The sequence below is a fragment of the Notolepis coatsorum genome (assembly GCF_963971535.1).
Source record: "Notolepis coatsorum genome assembly, chromosome: 4".
NCBI lineage: Eukaryota > Metazoa > Chordata > Actinopteri > Aulopiformes > Paralepididae > Notolepis > Notolepis coatsorum.
Genome location: NC_140168.1, coordinates 72,868,714 through 72,887,164, shown reverse-complemented (window position 1 = coordinate 72,887,164; position 18,451 = coordinate 72,868,714). Strand labels below are relative to the sequence as shown.

Here is an 18,451-nt window from a genome sequence, read left to right as displayed (position 1 = left end):
TTAGGACAATTCAGGTTTTTTTTTATACAGAAGAAAAAACACAAAAATGTCTGGCTGACACAAGTTGTGATGATGAGGCTAGGCTATGAGGGGTTAGGTTGTGATGATGAGGCTAGGCTCGGAGGGGTTAGGTTGTGATGAGGCTACGCTAGGAGGGGTTAGGTTAGGTTGTGATAATGAGGCTAGGCTCGGAGGGGTTCGGTTGTGATGATGAGGCTAGGCTCGGAGGGGTTAGGTTAGGTTGTGATAATGAGGCTAGGCTCGGAGGGGTTCGGTTGTGATGATGAGGCTAGGCTCGGAGGGGTTAGGTTAGGTTGTGATAATGAGGCTAGGCTAGGAGGGGTTCGGTTGTGATGATGAGGCTAGGCTCGGAGGGGTTCGGTTGTGATGATGAGGCTAGGCTAGGAGGGGTTCGGTTGTGATGATGAGGCTAGGCTCGGAGGGGTTAGGTTAGGTTGTGATAATGAGGCTAGGCTCGGAGGTGCTGGGTGGTGGTTGGCTTGTGTGGACTGATGTCCCTGTGTTTGTCCAATGCTACATCCAGGGGAAACTCAACATTATCATCATACAAGCATGATTTCAACACATGTATTATTGAATATGTAAACAATGACCATCACAAGGAAGCAGAGGCTGTACAAGTAACCCTGAAGTTAGGTAGGTAAGTGTGTGTGTGTGTGTGTGTGTGTGTGTGTGTGTGTGTGTGTGTGTGTGTGTGTGTGTGTGTGTGTGTGTGTTGCTCAGTGGTCAACATTATCAGACTGTGGTTGCACTGGGCAGCTCCCAGGTGTGAGTGTGAAGCAGGTGCACCCCGGCTAAATAAATGTAACTTGATATCATAAATAGTCCCACCAGGTTCAAGACACAGACATGTGTTTTTCCTTTAGGCTACAGGGACAACTGGCTGTCTTCATCTACAGGGGATGGAAGCCAGGCTACAATGCTGTTCGTCTTTATATAATAAATCTATTTGTAAGAAGTTTGTTAAATGCGTCATCCGTGTACACAGATAAAACTGAATTAATATGGTAAATATATTTGTAATTGTCTCCTTTTGATTATGGTACTGACTGTAATTGCTATTTCATTAAATGTAAATAAATTATCTTCATTTATTGAGGTTGAGTTGAGGTTTTATGAGAATGTTCCTGGGTGTGTGTGTGTGTGTAAAAAAAAAAGATATATAAATTTCTTTTGGAATATTCTTTATTTTGGGGGAGGGGATTCATATCCGAAAACAGGAAAAGGTAAAAACGGATTTCATAAGGCCCTAGTTAAGGTGAGTTAATAAATTCACTCTGAAAATCTGCTCCGCTCTGATAAACTGACTCTTCGATCAGAGCCCTCAGAATTTCTGAACAACTTGAGTGCGCTCGCTCTGACACTGGTTGTAAATAGTTATTAGTGTTGTATGTGCCTCCCTGTATTGTAAATAGTTCATGTGTGTTCTCACTACTGTATGTATAATTGTAAATATTGTTCATATTTATTTATTTACCTAATTTATGTGCAATAGTTTAATTTCAGCTCTGTGTAGAGAAATGTACCGATACGAACAACCGCCTTACTGCGCGCGTCTATGACGACACTGTTGACACCACGTCAGGGTTAAAAAAAAATATTTATAAATCCAGGGCTTTTTTTGCCCCCCTTAATTGATTTTCGGGTTTTTTTAATTTTTATTTCGGGGGCACAGAATCTTTATGATGACAATTAACATAAAGATTATAAAACATTGTCAACACGTTTTTTTACAGTCTTCGTCCCTATGTTTGATAACGTAATGTTAATGTCTCCATATATAGGGCTCTACGCTAACCTTTTTCCCAATGAGCACATGTACTCCTAAATAAAATGGAAATAAATAAAATATAAAAAAATAATTAGGAGCACACAAAGAAATTTAGGAGCACAGTGAAAATTGTTCAAGTAACACAGAGTTTATTAACAAACTATTTATTACATGCATATTATACTATGCGTGTGCATACTACTAGGGATGGGCGTGAGTAACTCGTAGCTATGAGAAAAATCAAAAAAGAAAAAAAAGTCGAAATTATTAATCATTTTGTTTGGTCTTTTCTTGTACATATTTTTTCACATGTATGTGTACGATTATAACTGTTTGTTGGTTTCCTTAAACATATATACGTGAATGAACAAAAATAAGTAAAACATTTTTAATTTTTTTTGTTTGTTTATCAAACAATTATTTTTTTATGTTTTTTTTTCCCTTCGAGTAATACACGATCACTCGAGTATAGCATGCGATCAATCGATCTGGATTTTTCTTTAAAATGCCCATCCTAGTGCATACTAAGGGCTAAACATCTGTGCAAAGTGTCTGGGGCTTTTCTTGCCCCCCTTAACTGATTATCGAGGGCATTTTGCCCCAAGCCCCCCTTAATTTCGAACCCTGCTACGTATCCGTGACACGCACGCCCCGCGACAACACTAGTAGTTTAGGGGGGCCTACCACCCCACCTGAAAAAAATCTAGAATGAATAGACAAAAAAGAGATATATATATATATATTAAAAAAAGAAATATTTCGAATGTCAACGTTGTGAACGAAGCTTCGAAGCTTCAAACTATTCGGTACAGCCCTAATCATCAGCATACATAGACATACACTAATTAGCCTTAATCACAGTAATAATACACCCAGTATCATCAGAATACATAGACATACACTAATTAGCCTTAATCACAGTAATAATACACCCAGTATCATCAGAATACATAGACATACACTAATTAGCCTTAATCACAGTAATAATACACCCAGTATCATCAGAATACATAGTGAAGGATTTGGGGTGCTTTTTCAATGTATGTGATGTATAGATTGGGGGAAGATGGTAGCATCTAACGGTGCCAGGTCGGAGAGGGCAGAAATGTGTTTGGCTTAGCAGAGGTTGGTTCAGAGCGAGTGAGCACCACACTGAGCAGGGTGATTGTTGTGAGGCACACTGCCAGCGAGAGAATGTTATGAATTCCTTGTAAGAACAAAGATAACAGAGCGAGGGAGAGGGGTGACCTCTTTAATGCAACAGTGAATGAGACGTTTTGAAGTGTGTGTAAAGGTTAAACGCGGTTGTCATGACAACGCGGCACATGACAACCAGAAAGGGGTGGGCTATCGTTGCTACGGCGAGGATCTATAAGTCGAACGGTGTTTCCGGGTGTAAGGCAGACTAGAATCTGACCAAGAGCGAGTAGGACTGAGATCACACAGAAGACACTCTCTCCTCTCATTGAGAGGGGGGGGGGGGGGGAGGAAGAATGCCACATCATCACTAGCTTCGGCTAACACGAGGAGGGTTAGGCTAAAGACCAGGCCTGAACACTATTGGACTGAATAACAAAAGGACGATAGACGAACACACCGAAAGATCATTAGAATAGACTCTTCAAGGACGATACAATTTGATAACATCTGATAACATCTGATTATGAGGTTCTGTTTATAGCAATAAAACAACGCTTTTCCTCATAAGGTATTTCACGGAGTCGAAGTGTCGAATTCTTACGGAGGTGGAGAATTAGTATGGTTTATGGATTGCACTAACGGGGGAGATAAGGATCTTATCTGCCAGTATCGGAGACGTCAGGACCATTAAAATGACACAACGCAGAGGAATTGGATGGAGGGCCAAACAGACGAAGACGTGATACTGGCCAGATTGATCAGGATCTAACAGTGACATACACTAATTAGCCTTAATCACAGTAATAATACACCCAGTATCATCAGAATACATAGACATACACTAATTAGCCTTAATCACAGTAATAATACACCCAGTATCATCAGAATACATAGTGTTACAAAGGGTCAGATTAAACCGAATATATATATTTACTGATTGATATATATTGTATACTATTTGTATATCGTCTGATATCCCTTGTGTATTCTTTGTACATATACACGGAATATCCCTTTAACCTAGTACAGACCATAATATTTCGTTCTCTTATTGGATAGCGTTCCACCAGCGCCAGTGCCATACCCCCAGAGTCGAGTTCAAAGCCACCGTCAAGGCTTGTCTCAACATGCCCGGTTCTGCCCAAGACTACGAGACAGGAATAAGGCTGGTACTAGTTTATTCGCCTAACATATAAATATGGCGCAGGTGAATACAGAAGTAGTACAAGTTACCCAAGTGAAGCCTCACCCATCATACAACGTGCGGTGAAGTAGGGCCCGTTTTGCCCCAAAATAGAGTCTTGTCTTATCCTAATACGTTTGTTCAACGTATCGTTCGCTCCTTACTAGTAAAGCCTTCATCACGAGTCAACGACCAAGTGAAGTGAGCAACAGTGCGTCTAAATAGAGCACTTATAGCCGCGTGCGAATAGGATAGTAAAGTGTCAGAGCTTAATGGAATAACGTCAAGTTCAACCTAGTTAATGTGACGTACCACGCACCGGAGACTCTACACCGCTGAATGCAGAGCCCCTTTTTTCCGGCTGGATTATTATTATTATTGCTTTGGACCAGGCTGTTGGAGCGGAGAAGAATCGTCTACACCCACTACTGTGGGATTTATCCGTGACGTGAGGAACATCACTCGAGCCCGTCTCAAGGAGAGGCTGGCCGGCTTTCACCTGTGCTGCACGCATACTGGGATTACAGCTGCTGCTTTTCGTCTGCCGATCAGGGAGTAATATACCGCCTCCCATAGCAGGAGCTTATTGAGTCCCCGTGGATCCAGACTTTGCATTCGAACATTTCCTCCCCCTGCTGGCTTACAACCGGTGGGAACCCCCTACCAGTATCCCCCGCTGCCTCCCCAGAGTACCATAGATATAATTCCTAATATTCAGGTTGTATTATCATCTCCTGCGTAATATGAGAATGGACATTCGTTATTGATTTGCCTACGCACATTCCTTTGCCTTATAAGCGCATTGAACGTAAAGTATATTATGTATTCTTGCTGCTAATAAATACTTAAACTCAGATTTGTGTGGAAACTGTATCATTGTGGAGGTGTTCTCATCATATACTCGTGTACTGTATGGCCAGTAGTAATGTACATAAGACGGTAGTGGTTTAATGATACCATACTTATTAATACAGTCAGGGAATTGTACCCCTCAGTTACACATAGACATACACTAGTTAGCCTTAATCACAGTAATAATACACCCAGTATCATCAGAATACATAGACATACACTAGTTAGCCTTAATCACAGTAATAATACACCCAGTATCATCAGAATACATAGACAATGACATACAACAGCTCACCTTGGTCACAGTAATAATAATGACTAAACCATCAGGTAATACTATCAATTATTCATAGTATTATTGTCATGACGTGTTCAGTCATACAATATGGCAGAATGGCACAGCTCTTTGGCCCGTCTGCCATCAACAGCAATCAATTCTTTTTTCAATTAGAAATATTCTGAAAAAAAAATGAAAAAACACTATGCACTACTATACCTCTAACGATGTTACTAAGCTTTTTTCCACCGATTTGGGGAAATCAAATTGATGAATGGATTCTGGAACCACAGAAAGATTTCAACCACAGAAAATGGATGTCCTGCACCACCTGCCAAACACACACCCCCACACACACCCCCCCACACACACACTGCTGACCACACTAACCGGATATGCGTACTACTTCAGAGAGAGGAATATGCGCAGAAAAGGTCCAATCTTGGCACAATGATATGGAAACTATGTTCTACTGCCACACACACACACACACACACACACACACACACACACACACACACACACACACACACACACACACACACACACACACACACACACACACACACACACACACACACACACACACACACACACACACACACACACACACACACACACACACACACACACACACACACACACACACACACACACACACACACACACACACACACACACACACACACACACACACACACACACACACACACACACACTCCTGGCTGGGTGATTTCCACCTGGGCTAGCTGAGAACATTCACTACCTCACTCAAGGTTCAAACACACATTCTATTAATCCTGATTGTTAAGAGATTATCTTTTACAATGTTGCTGTGTTATAGGATATTACAATGGAGTGACGAGAGAGAGAGAGAGAGGATAGTATATATAGAGGATAGAGAGAGGACAGAGAGAACAGAGAGAGGACAGAGAGAGAGGGGGGAGAGAGAAAGAAAGAGAGGGCAAGAAAGAGAGAGAAGAGAAAGGGGGCAAGAAAGAGAGAAGAGAAAGAGAGAGGAAGAAAGAGAGAAGGAAAAATAATTAAACATCATATTTCAGCTACCGCCCCCAGTAGCCTGTTGGTTTCAATCAGGTCCTCTGGCAGCAGCAGTGCATGCTGGGATATCAGGGAGCTCAGAAGAGGAAGTGAGGTGATTTTTCTTTCTTTCTTTCTTTTTTTCTCACAGAGATCTATATCACGTCCTCCAGTAGGCTGAGTGAAGAAGTGAAGGAGGGTCCATTCATCATGACTGAGTTACAGACGTGTCAAACATGTCAACATCACAGACTGCTGCTCACCAACATATATACACCAGTAGTACTATATAAACATGCAGACCTGCCAGGTCCACCAGAACTATTTCACACTGACCTGCCAGGTTCATCAGAACTATTTCACACTGACCTGCCAGGTCCACCAGAACTAGTCACAATGACCTGCCAGGTCCATCAGAACTAGTCACACTGACCTGCCAGGTCCATCAGAACTATTTCACACTGACCTGCCAGGTCCATCAGAACTATTTCACACTGACCTGCCAGGTCCACCAGAACTAGTCACAATGACCTGCCAGGTCCATCAGCACTATGTCACACTGACCTGCCAGGTCCATCAGAACTATGTCACACTGACCTGCCAGGTCCATCAGAACTTTTAGGAGAATACAGCAGGGGACACACAAGCCACTGTAGATAAATGGGGCTATCGTAGACAGGGTGAGCAGTTTTTAAGTACCTGGGAGTCCACATCACAGAGGACCTGACATGGTCAACTCACATAGACACTGTGGTAAAAAAGGCAAAACAGTGCCTCTACCACCTGAGACAATTAAGGAAGTTCAGAGTATCAGGGAAGATACTCCACTCTAGGGCTGTCCCCGACTAAGGATTTGGATAGTCGACTTTGATTGGCCGAAATTTGCAGATGACTACCCCCTGAATGCAAAAAAATTCTGAAGGAGTCGACTGAAGGCTCCTTGTCCTCTGCGAAAGCATGCAATTGGTCCACTGATGGATACATCTTGATATTTGTCTAGTCTAGTGTGTTCATTAGATGGGTGAAATTCTCTTTCAGTCCCTTCAGTGTTTTCTTAGGCAGTTAGCCTCGCTGGTATGCGCGCCATTAGCGTTAGCAATAGCCACGCTTCTAGGCCTCTTTGCTTTAACAGAGAGTGGTGCGCTCAGCAGAATGGACTACGGGTATTGCACTACCACCCCTGCAGGACTTATACAATAGGAGGTGCAAATCCAGAGCCTGCAGAATAATGAAGGACCCTCACCACCCCAACAACAGCCTGTTCAAGCTGCTGCGGTCAGGCAAGCGCCTCCGTATACACACGCAACAAGAACAGAGAGACTAAGGCTCAGCTTCTTCCCTCAGGCCATCAGAACAATGAACACTGATCTCTCCACACACAAGCACACATGAACACACACATACAACACAACATTCTGCACTCGCACACACACAAACGCGCCATAGGTCACTTTAACCACACAAGAAAAGGACACTTTAACACATTGGATGAGTCTAAAATCACTGTAGACGGCCAGCATATGTAAACAGACTTGCACAGTCCGTGGGGCTGTTTGTAGAGCTAAATCTATACTTTATAGTATTGCTATCTGTCCATTATCATTGTCAATTGAGTCCATAAACCGTCCCTTCAAAATGGCTTAAAGAAATAATTTTTTCATCAATACATTCTCATTTTATAGCGCCGTGAATATAAGCGTTATACAGGATTTCACTTTCACTTACTTACGCCTTTTACCCCGTTTGGGGCATAGGCCGTCAACAAGGGATTTGGTCTAGTATATGTCCTGGAAGGCTGGATAAAGGGCTAATAGCTACTAACGTTATATCCAATGGCATTTCGGTTATACAGAAGCTACAGTTAAAACTCAAACTGCATATGATCGGTACGATCCTCAAGCATGAATGCATGGAAGGGGGGGGGGACGTCGTTTCTGATTATTGATTACCAATAACCGTGTTTGTCTCAGTAGCTACATACGCTGATCTGCTGGTTGAGTATCATAACAAGCTCTGATCAGCATGTAATTTACGTGAAAAAGATCTTACCATGAGCCGGTTGGATCCCACACACCATTTCCCAGTTATCGATCGCCATCTGGTAGATCAATATGTCCATTGGCTGATGATAAATTCCTTTACTGCATCGTGAAATCCGCAATCCAAAACGTATTCCGTGCAACAGGCAATAGCGATCGCTTCAGGCGAGTAGAAAACTACATTGGAAATCCAGAAAAAAAAAGACAACTTCTGCCACAGGGAACACTGCATTATCGATACAGCGCCCCTAAGAGGATCTGGCGCTGATCTAGGGTACATCTGCAGTGCAGCTCGGCGACCTTGAATAGGTTATTCAAATGGAATAAAAGCCAAAACAACCTTGCGGTCCCTTAACACATTCCCTGCCACGCTTATATCCATCAATGTTTGATCACTGCCACCAGTCTAAGCTTATGGAGATGTTTACCTTCTTTGCAGGGCTATAACTTTTTAAATTGTATTGCTAAATTGACATTACTATGGCCCATTCAACATCGATTATCTATCGTTCAGGATGTAGGAACGTTTAACCTTTTCATTCATAGGTTCATACGAAAATACCGTCTAGAATATAAATATGTTTTTATCGTTTTCTGTAGTAATTCCTAGAACGTGCGATATAGGCATAAACGCATATATAGATTATCAAATGCCGTTTGTTGGCGATACACGCTATATTAAAAATTTCAACTGTACATGATCATGCGCGGGTGAACGGGGGGGAGGGTCGTTTATAATTCTGTGATCGTCGGTAAATGCTTCATGTAGTATGGGTGATATATTGATCGGAGCAGTTTGCATGGATAATAATAAACAAACGCGCTGAAAAACGTTGGCCGGTGAGACTGGAGCAAAAAGATCCCACTTATTTGACGGCGATCGAGTCGATCCATTTCCGGTTTGTATAATAATAACAGCCCAAATCATGTCGATTATTGAGTTGAGCGATTAAGGATTTGGATGGTCGACTAGGATTGGACAAAATTTGCCGTTAGTCGACTATTGGTCGACTTAAAAAAAAATTATAATATTTTAAAGTTTTTTATTTTTATTTATTTTTTTATCATTCCATTTGGGCTGTGGGGGTGCTTAATGTCTGAAGGAGTCGACTGAAGGCTTCTTGTCCTCTGCAAAAGCATGCAATTGGTCCACTGATGGATACATCTTGATATTGTCTAGTATAGTGTGTTCATTAGATGGGTGAAATCCTCTTTCAGTGCCTCTGTGCCTGTTTTCGTAGGCAATTAGCCTCTGGTATCCGTGCCATTAGCGTTAGCCACGCTTCTATGCCTCTTTTCTTTTGAAAAAAATTATAAATTTTTTTTCTTTTTTTTTTATTATTATATTCGACTAAGAGGTTGGCCAGTCGACTACGGCCCCTTTCGACCGATTAGTCGACTAATCGATTAATAGGGGTCAGCCCTACACTACACGTATGAACTCGACATAACGTTAACGTTACTCCGTTTCCATGAAGTGTTTAATTAGCAGCAATCTGTTATTTCTTTCTTTAGGGGAGTAGGACATTTGTTTCAGTTTTAGCATGATGTTTTATAGATGGCTTGGTTAAACACAGGTTCTGTATCGTTAGTGGCTTAGCTTGGCATCACTACTGCACTATCTCGCGTACGTGCACGCGTACTGAATAAACCACAAATGTACCTCTAATACCAGTATTAGTCTGACCACACCCCTCATCAGCTTACCTTCATAAGCAGGTGTGTGGTCACCTGCTCTCCTCCTTCTCGCTTTCACCACAAGGAAGAAGTGCCTCGGTAGATCCCCACACTTGACACCATGATGGAAGAAATTGGATTAGGAACAGCTTGGGAAACAAGGATACGTTGACTTCATATCTTTATTTTCTCTCTCACTATTTTCGAGGAAATACGGCGATATTGTCTTCGTACTGGAGTGTCTAGAAGATGATGATCATTCTAAAAACCCTCCACCGGTTTTCATATTGGGAGCACGCCACTGCATGCTTCTCAACTGCAGTTCCTTGCTGTGTTTGTTGGGGTGAAACCTGTCAGGCCACAGCTGAACTGTCGGACATGCCGCTGTTGTGAGAAGCGGTGCGTTCCAGGTTGGGTGAGTAGTGTTTGCTGGCGGGCTCCACTTGTCTGTTAGTGCTATGGGGGCTACTTGACAAAGTTTATGGAAACCGGCCCCAGGCTAGGGTCCTTTGTTTAGCCACCTAGGCGACAGAAGACCTTGGTCTGAAGACCATTATAGTTTTAACTATAGTGGGCCGCGACCATTGACACTGGTGATCCCTGTGTGTACCTAAAATTGTACCTCATCCCATTTCTGCTTTGCACTAGATAGTACTGTACATTAGTACACTGCATAGTTGTGTATTGTATATTATATGGTAACTCAGAACATTGTACATATGTCTATACCGAACAACTGTGACCTCATTTTCTTCTTCTAAATTCATGCTATATTATGTTATTATGTTATTTGATACTATCTTGTCTAGCACAGTCTCTGGAGCGTAACAGTAAGAAGCATTTTGTATGAAAGTATTCTGTACTTCTGTATGACAACTATTAAAGAACTTGAACTTGTTCTGGACGAGTGGATTCTCTCTGTCACCGTGTTAAGACCCCATCTTTCATATCCAAATGAGAGTATTCCTTCACGAGGGGATATGTGCATGTAATGTGCGATAGCGGCAGATTCATGTTCAAAGTCAGCTATACAGGCCAGTTGGTACTGTGCTGATTCCGCCGGACGTGGTAATGTCACCGTTGTGAAGCGGTGTTGACGTCTTGTTTTCTCTTTTCTCTTAAAAAGTGGGGAGAGGTTCAGAACGGCGGCCTGTCTGGGTGAGTGTTATGTCATTGTTTACATGTTCATAGCTTACGGTTAGCCGGTCAGTGGCCTGGCGCGGGGTAGCTTAGCTTCTCGCGCGCCGCCGGGAGCTCGCTTCTGATCGCGTGCGTCGTTAGATCGGCGTCTCGCGAGCGGAAGCAATAGCACCCGAACGGTTGGAGCAGCCGTTAGCTTGATGCTATTCTGTTGAACGTGCTTTGATTTTAACATGTTTTACACTCTTGACCACGACGTCATCCTTGACAGGGGATGTTCGTCGACCCTGCCCTGAACCTGGACGGGGATTGCGTCAACAAAGAGGACTGTAGCGACTGGTTGGAGCGGCGACGCTGCCCGGATCGAACAACACAGGACGGCTGTGTTCTACGGTATCTTGTGACTGCACTTCGCTGATCTGCGTTCCGGGTAGGTACGGGGTTGGCCAGACCTCATAACACGTCTTCTGGTTTTACTTTGCTAAATGTATTGTGAATAACGGTGTTTTTTCCCAAAACGTGTGTTGTTGCAATGCATTTGGGATACGTTGCGGGTTATGTGTGAGCTGTTTTTGTCACTGGCAGTTAGCTTCTCCGTGCAGATCGTGATGTATTGATCTGGTTGTTGTGTGAGAAACATCATGGTGTTTATGTGTACCGTGTACTCACTACTAAGGCAACTAACCTATGAAGCTATGCTTGGTGACAAGTGAGTAAAAGAATGTTCTTTCTCAGACTGTAATGACAATGAACAGTGAGTTCACACATTAACAGGTTTTCCTGTTTTAACTGGCCGTATTGAGGGTAAAATAGGAGGATTGTGTTTTTCCCCCCCCGGTTCCCTGGGGACTTTATCACCTCCTATCAGACATGTTGTGCATTAATTGTGTCTTTTGTGTGGTAGGGATACGATGTAACTCTTAGCTTGATTGCTGAGGTTGTGCTAAATCTGCTGGAGAAACTTATTTCCTAAAGGGAAATTGGTTTGGTTGCTGTCATGTGTGCTTAGCAAGGCCTGTGGTCGATACTAATCAAGAATGATGTATTCTCTCATTGTGAAAAAAACGGCGTTCCTCTGTTGAGTGTTTTTGCCATTTTTTGTAGGTGATGATGGGTTGTGTGTGTCATGTGACCTACAACTGGGTTGTACTGGCCACAGAAGCACATGTGTATGTTGGACCGGGGTTCTTAGAGCCCTCTCTATTCTGTGTTTTTCCTTAGTAAAAATCAGATAGCAGGTTAGCTCATGCGCTGTGTGGAGCTGTGAAACGCTTCATAGAGCTGACTATGACTGTGTCATATTCTCTTTTTGTCGTTACGTCGTATCATGGGTGTGGGGTCGTAAAGGGGTGAACTGGTAACCTTTCCTCTCCCCATTGTTCTGTCGGTCAGGGGTACACCCCCTGTCCTTCAAGGTTCCCGTCACGTGGCGGTTCGGCACGTTACGGGGGGGGGGGGGGGGGGGGGAGTTCCTGGTCCCACGGCCTGGTATATTGGGCGTGTGCACCGCAGGAATTCCCCCGCCATAGAGTACGTCACTGTGCGCGTCTCTGTTGGTAGGACTTCCGTGTGCTGTTCAGGTCCATGTGATGGATCTGTTTTCAGGGGGGGTGGTCAGGGCTCCTCCTCACCAAGCGCCTATTCAGGCCTTCTGTGAGTTCGGACTCCTTCTTCCATGTGAGGAAGCCTCCATCAGAGTACAGAGCCTTCCTCCTCAGATTGTCAAAGTGAGTGGACCCTCTAGAAGGGTCCTTTTCTATTGTATGTATATTCGATTCGATTCGTTTATTGAGTGTGTATGGGTTCAGTGCCTCTTCCCCGGAGGCCCTAAAACCAGTTTTTTTACATGGCTCTAGGTGCAATATATTCTTTTCAATCTGTACAGCTCGCGTGGGAAGTCTCTCTGGGGATCCCCGTCTCTTTCCTATGGGAGGGTGGTGGGATGTAAAAATGTGAACATTTTTTACCCCGGCTGTGTAGACTGGGATACATACTGTTGATGCTTCCTTCTTTCTATTCCAGAAGTGTTGGAGTTAGGGAGTGTCACACCCCTCTTGTCGTTCCCCTGGGCGCCTTGGGGATTCAATGACAGGTCTAAATAGCCTGTTCATTGATGGGGGTGTGTCCCGACGCACGTATAGTGCTAGCTCGCTGTAAACAGGCGATTGACTGGCACGCCTTGGTTGCTTGTGGTTGAAACAGCGTTTTTATAAAGCAACTGAGATGGGGGTTTTTCCTCTTCCGACGACCACATCCCATGACCTGGGTGGGTTGTCGACGGATTCTCGTTCATGTCTGGGGGATGATGACGGGATGGATCTGAACATATGTAGTGGGGTCTCACGCCCTTGGGGTGGGCCACCAGGCGCGGTTCGTCCGAACGTCTGGGTGGCGCCTTCTTTTCATGTTAAGATCGACACGCATATCTGCCCTTCTCCTGGAGTAGGCATGTCGGCGTGGTTAGGGCACGGGACTGGTTCTGGTCACGCTGGTCCAGATCAGTTGAACCCGTTGTCCGCCGGGGATGCAGATCTGCTGTTCTGGTACCCTGAGGGACTTGGGCTTTTTTCAGGGGGAAAAATGCCAGGTCGGTCTGGGTGTCACAGGGTTAAGCGCTATGGAGACCCTGGTTGGGTATGTTTTTACTCAGCACTGTCGTCATGGCTTACAGCCATGCCATTCTGTACGCGCTCGATCTCGTCGGATCTCGGCCGCTACACAGGTTGGTCCTGGTTAGTACTTGGTTGGGAGACCGCCGGGGAATACCAGGTACGGTGTGCTTAGGGGCTGGTTCTCCATTATTTTTCGCTCCTCTCTCACGCATGGCGAAGAGGGGCCTGTGGGGGTGGTTTTTTGACCTCCTCTGGTGACCCTGTGCTTCCCGTACCGCCAGGCCCGGTCCGAAGTGATGTTTGCGACCCGTAGGCCTGGGTTAACCCTTTTTGGAAACTGAAACACTTGTACTGCGGTATAGCCGGTGTATACCCGCAGGTGTGTTTTGGAGTTTTTTCTTGAGGGGTTATAGGAACAGCCACCGCATTGGGTAACACCGAGGTGGTTGATTCCCTGGTGTGTTGGAGCAGTGTCAACTCCCGGGTTCACCGTTTGAGGGTGCCCCTGCACGTTCATGACGTCTGCCAATCGTGTCAGCCTTCTCTGCCTCGACCCCTCTGGGTGGGGGTTGTTAAATGGAGGCTTGGTCATGCAACACCGCCAGCTTACGCTCCTTCCGCCGGGGCGGCTGTGTTCAGCTGTCCCCTCTGGCGCCTGTCTCGTCCGCAGTCTCCAGGCTAGGGTTAACAGCCTGTTGCCTGGTTTTTCCCCGGTGCGCTGCCTGCTTCCGTTGGTTAACCTTTTTTGTGTGCTTACGGCCATGCTGACTGCCTGTTCTGCAGGGTCAGTGTGCCAGGCGGTGTACTATTGGGGGGACGGGGCCCGCTCAGCTTACGGCCATACCGACCTGAACACGCCCGATCTCGTCCGATCTCGGAGGCTGGGCAGGTTCTGGCCTGGTTGGTTCCGCCTGGGAATACCGGGTGCAGTAACTGAGGGGCCTTTGTCCGAATACGCTGGCGATGTGGGGGGCGGGGCACTACGTGCCCACCTGGTGGGGTCTTGATGCTGGCATCATGGACTTCTCCGGGCCCCCATTCTAGGGAGTCCAGTCCTTTTGGTGGGTCTGGGTCTTCCTTCGTGCTCCGCTGCTACGGCCTTGCCACGGGGTTGGGTTTGCCCTTGACCCCGTGATTCTGGGGGCAGTAACGAGGTTGTTCCTCCGTTCGTTCCCGGGTGGCATGCGGGTTGTGCGTGTGTGTAGTCGTGGGGTCAAGCCACGGTCTGCTCACCCTGTGCGTTGAGTTGCTTGAGTGCCTCTTCGCACGGTCGGGTCCGTCGCCCTCCCGTGACGTCCCTAATAGGGGGGCTACCCTCCATTAGGGGGGGTCGGGGGGGCTCGGCCCTCCCTGTTCTGATGGTTTTGGGGGGCTGTCAGCGGGGTGTATTTGTCAGCCAAGTGGCTCCGCTTGGCCTCCCTTGTGCAGTAGTGATGCCAAGCTAAGCCACTAACGATACAGAACGTTAGGTTATGACTATAACCAAGTTCTGTTAGTTAGGGGCGATGCTTGGCATCAGACGGCCGCTGCAGCCCTTGTCCTCACCTTGTGGTGAAAGCTTGGGAAGGAGGAGAGCAGGTGACCACACACCTGCTTATGAAGGTAAGCTGATGAGGGGTGTGGTCAGACTAATACTGGTATTAGAGGTACATTTGTGGTTTATTCAGTACGCGTGCACGTACGCGAGATAGTGCAGTAGTGATGCCAAGCATCGCCCCTAACTAACAGAACTTGGTTATAGTCATAACCTAACGTTTTTGTTTTTAAGAGGGTGGGGGTTTGATTTGATTGAAGTGTATTTCAAATATGCAACACAACAAACAAACATCAAGTACAGATATAGCCTTAACACATCCTACGCCAAAAACGTCGTACAACGTGATTCAAGTTCATGCTAATTCTGCCATTCCACGGCGTACGACGTTATTGAGATCATATAAAAAAATTTCGCCATGGTATTCAGAATGCCCTCACGGAGCCTGGTCTGATACAGTGGGAGCCTACACAACTCTGCAACGCTTCAATACTGCCGCCTGGTGGATGATCGGCGAGTTACAACCGGAAATGGATCGAGTCGATCTCGGTGCACCGGGGAAATGCGTCCGGCACTCACATATTGTTGCGGGACTCTAGACACACGTCCGTGTGTAGCGATCGCTACCATAACGCAATAATCGATATGATTTAGGCGTTTATTATGATTATACAAACCGGAAATGGATCTAGGAGATCGCAGTCAAATAAGTGGGATCTTTTTCCTCCAGTCTCATCGGCGAACGGTAAGAGGACGCTGACGTCATTTTCAGCGCGTTTGTTTATTATTATTCATGCAAACTGCTCTGATCAATATACCACCCATACTACATAAAGCATTTACCGACGATCACGGAATTATAAACAACCCCCCCCCCCCCGTTCATCCGCGCATGATAAGTCATAACGTTTAGGATCATGTACAGTTGAAATTTTTAATATAGCGTGTATCGCCAACAAACGGCAGTTGATAATCTATATACGGTATGCGTTTGCCTATAACTAGCGTTCTAGGAATTACTGCAGAAAACGATAACATATTTATATTCTAGACGGTATTTTCGTATGAATCTATGAATGAAAAAGTAAAAACGTTCCTACATCCTGAACGATAGATAATCGATGTTGAATGGGCCATAGTAATGTGAATTTAGCAATACAATTAAAAAAGTTATAGCCCTGCAAAGAAGGTAAACATCTCCATAGGCTTAGACTGGTGGCAGTGATCATACATTGATGGATATAAGCGTGGCAGTTAATGTGTTAAGCCGTTCAAATAATAAATGTATAAATTTTTTTTAAATAATAATAATCTAAAAGAACCGATAAGAGTATCGATAAAGTACCAAACCGTTAAGCAGTATCGATAAGAGTAGTAGTATCGATAAAATCCTAACGATACCAATCCCTACTGCCAGGTCCATCAGCAGTATGCTCAGCTAGCCAGCTAATCAATCAACCAATCAATCAGCCTGTTGTGAAATTTGTGACACATTAAGCCTAATATAGCAACCTCTTGTGATTTGGATATTGCACTCGTAGGCAATACCAATTCAATAAGTGAATTCATTGTTGAGCCTTACCTGAAAGCATGTAGTCCCAGGCTCACACAATGTAGGGTTGGAATTCAGCTGAATTCAGATTAAATGGGGATATTTTAATCAAAACATGCCACAAGGCATAGTATTGCCTTATAATATGGGTTCCCCCCCAATATAGGTTCACAATTTATTTGTACTGAAATTATATTCTATATTTCTCTTAACCTCACATGGAAAATATCCAGTAAATTTACCATATGATCTAATATGGTCTAATTCTCTCACACGCACACACACACACCCTTTAATAAACACACCATCCCAGCCATTAGCCCGGCCCACATCTGTAAGGCATCAGGCTAACACCTGGACTCTACCATTGGCCAGGCTCTATATCACTGAAGGCTTAGGTTTCCATTCCCAGTGGGATTAGTCTGCTTCTATTGACAGCAATGGAAACGACAACCACTGACTTCCTTATAGAACAGAAAATAATAGAATAGAATAAAATGTAATCTAAATGTTGGAGATGAGAAAAGGAGGATAGAGGGAGAAAAGGAAGAGAAGAGAAGAGAAGAGATCCTAATAATAACAATAATAATCTATGTGGTCTGCAGTCTAAAGCCTGAACTGAAGAACAGTCATAACATACTGCTGCTGGTTTTGTTAGTTAATGAAACATAAATAAACCTAGTAGAGAGAGAGAGACACACAGAGAGAGACAGACAGACAGGGAGAGACAGAAAGAGAGAGGGAGGGAGATGTATGCGTGCATGCATGTGTATATGTGTGTTCTGACCAGCAAGAAGTGATTTCCTGCACAGATACGATCACAGAAATAAAACGACGTTTATACACCACTAAACCCACAACCCTGCACCTGCACGCACACACACGTCTAGAATGACACTACTAAATCCCGTCCACACGTTTCAAATCCAGGCAACTGATTGGTTGAAGCTGTGATAACAGGAAGTCTGTCTTTAGGTTATCCACCAGGACAGATCAATAGCCAGCCTCAATAGCCAGTCAGATCCTCACATATCGGACCAGATTTCTGAACCAAAGAGGGTGTATAGTGTAACCAGCCAATCAGATCCAACAGAAGCAGCCAATGTCCTTGTATCTACACTCCGAAAGGCCATATATTGTGTTATTATAAAAATATACTACAAGGAGAATCTTCAACAAAATATATCATTGTCAGATTGGTTGCGATACCTTGGAATAATTACAGTAAACAAATGAGACCAATTGGAAGCATAATTCTCATGATAAGACCACATTTCCCATAAACCCTGTTGTTTCTTGTTTGTTTCTGCACCCCAGTGTGTCTGTTGTCCTGTTGGGTTGAATTGGTAACAGTCTGTGTCTGTGGTGTGGTTGTCCTATTGGGTTGAATTGAAGCCAGGAGAGGTACAGCCAACTAGAGCATCCAAAAACACAACTTACTAATTCATGGTTCAACCAAGGTTTGCTTCAACTAACAATCTGTATACTGCTGATAGAATAGGAACTATGCTGCATTCTTAGTAGTGTCTTAGTACTACACATGGTCTAGGCTGTATTCTTAATATTAGACATGTAGACGGTGGGCCGAAGGTCTCTAGAGGCTTCCGTTAATGAA

The 18,451-nt window shown here is 44.5% G+C and overlaps 1 protein-coding gene across 1 annotated transcript in view; it reads right to left on the bottom strand.

Moving 5' to 3' along the window:
• bop1 (BOP1 ribosomal biogenesis factor) overlaps positions 1 to 18,451 on the bottom strand; it is a 206,314-nt gene that overhangs the window by 128,883 nt on the left and 58,980 nt on the right. The window lies entirely within an intron of this gene.